Source organism: Belonocnema kinseyi, chromosome 8 (genome assembly GCF_010883055.1).
Source record: "Belonocnema kinseyi isolate 2016_QV_RU_SX_M_011 chromosome 8, B_treatae_v1, whole genome shotgun sequence".
Classification (NCBI taxonomy): domain Eukaryota; kingdom Metazoa; phylum Arthropoda; class Insecta; order Hymenoptera; family Cynipidae; genus Belonocnema; species Belonocnema kinseyi.
Genome location: NC_046664.1, coordinates 103,947,882 through 103,950,246, shown reverse-complemented (window position 1 = coordinate 103,950,246; position 2,365 = coordinate 103,947,882). Strand labels below are relative to the sequence as shown.

Sequence of the window (2,365 nt, the reverse complement as noted above, 5' to 3'; positions counted from 1 at the left end):
CGAGACTCTTCCAGAGTGCGAGGCGGGAATCGAACCCGCAAGCCGAAGGAGTGGGTCCAAAGCCTACGCTTTAGCCCCCACGACCATCGTCCCACTCTAAATTCTTTGTTAGTTATCAGCACCAAAAAAATAATCCTCAATGGGTTTAAAGAGTACTAAAATAATTTTTTTCACTTGAATTTTCGACATGCTAGACAGTCTGCCAGTGAAATTTGAGATCACTGAGGAACAGCCAATCAATTATTATCTTACTTTTTAGCACATAAAGAATCATCCCCAATGCATTTCAGGAGTGCTAAAATCACTGTTCTAATTTTCATCCTGTCATTTTTTATATGCTTGACAGTCAGCCAGTCAAACTTCTAGTTAGTTTTTAGCATTTAAACAATCATTCTACCTGTGTTTGAAGAGTACTAAAATAACGTTTATTCACTCGAATTTTTGACATGTTTGACAGCCTGCCAGTCAACTTTGGCACCACCGAGAAGCTGCCAGTCAAACTTCTTGTTAGTTTTTAGCATTCAAACAATCATTCCACGTGGGTTTCAAGAGTACTAAAATTACGTTTTTCACTCGAATTTTTGACCAGTTTAACGATAAATTGTTGCAAAATGCACCAACAGCTGTTAGTCAGTCAACGAATTTCGAACTGTTCACTAGGAAAACAAAAGCATCTGAAATTTTAGTGAGTACTAAAATGACGTCCATAGAATTGTCGCGAGCTCCCGGACTACAAGAAGTTTAAAAGGAACGACGAATTGGCTGAAAAAATTTGGATTAGCTTAGGAACGTGAGCTTAAACATGATTTGAATTGCAAAGAAAGAGTCGAAAAAAAATATAATTAAAATACAAATTCTATTATGCGCAAGCACAATATAAAAGTTCGAGTATACCTAGAGTACACCTTGTCTCATTTCAGTATATTTTCCACAGATTTAGGGAAATGTGTGTCCACGTGGATTCTAGACCAACCCCCCCCCGGTTCCCCTCGTGGATAAGCGTTAAATTCCCCCCCCCCCCCGCCCTAAAGTGCCCACGTGGTATGTGGATGGCCCCCAAGATATATTCACTAGGATAGTAAAAGTTCAACCAAAAAATATATGTTCGGGTTTTTTGAGAAAATCGATCATTAATATTTTCTGAAAAATCGCCTCCATTTTATTAACTTAAAACGTTTTCTAAATTATCTCGGTAACTTCGAAAGAAGGCGACAAAATGTATCAGAATCGGGAAAGACCTTTTAAATACCCCAATCAGGTCAAAAGTTATATAAGTTTAAAGAAAAAATTTGGGCTTTTTTGAAAAATAAGGCAACAAATTCAAATGTACATAACTTCGTAAAAAAATTTTGTCACAAATCGCACAAATACGTATTGCCTCATTAATTCTTAAAAACAACTTATTTTGTGCTCGAGATATTCTGTGACTTTAAGTGTAGAACCCTGTCTGATTTGAAATGAATTCTGTCAAATAAAATTTAAACTACCAAAACATACATTGTTCAAGCTATTGAGTTGAATATTTATGGCACTTTTTGAAAATTCGTCTTTTCTGGCAGAACACTAATATTTTTGGTTGAAAATCCAACTATTTGGTTGAAAATTTTAGTGCAGTTCCGAATAGCTGAATTCTCCGATTTTATTTAAACTCCGCATACTTATGTACTTTGATGCGCTGATTACGAATTTGATAGTGAAAATTGGCGACTAGGCCTCCTTTATGGTGAAACCATGAAAATTCCATAACAGTCATAGTTGCGTTTATCTAAGCCAATATGCATAATTTCGCAAATTGTTACTTAAAAAAGTTGTAGCTCCCATTGAGGTACATATTTTTTGTATTGAATCTTTTTTTCTATGAGTGATAGTTTCCGAGAAAATGAATGATATATCGATTTTCATGTAAAAAAAAAACCATAAACGTCATGGATTTTTGAGTTGATGTCAGCCAATACAAAAAATTCTGTAAAATTTTTCAGACAAAAGTTGTATGTCTCATTGAGATACAAATTTTCTTTTGGAAGCATTTTTTTCCACGAGTGGTAGTTTCCGAGGCAACTAGTGGTACATCTAACGATCAACTATTTCGGTGCTGTGCATTACCGTGGCAACAGGCCCTGAGTGTCGACAAGAGTAATTAGGCACTTCTCTGACCAATTACAGAAATAATGCTGGTCAAATCCCTACCATTTCCCTGTACCCATTTCCAGCTTCTCGTGGGGAGTGGAAAGGCACCCATATGACTGGCTACAGAAATAATGTTGATCAAACTCCCTACCCCTTTCCCAGGTCCGTGGGGGGTCGGAAGACACCCCTGTGACTGGTGAAAGAAATCACACTTTCCCAAGTCCCATGGGGGGGGGGG

At 37.2% G+C, this 2,365-nt stretch overlaps 1 protein-coding gene across 2 annotated transcripts in view; it reads right to left on the bottom strand.

The window, feature by feature from the left end:
• LOC117179102 (elongation factor-like GTPase 1) overlaps window positions 1-2,365 on the bottom strand; it is a 495,923-nt gene that overhangs the window by 97,931 nt on the left and 395,627 nt on the right. The window lies entirely within an intron of this gene.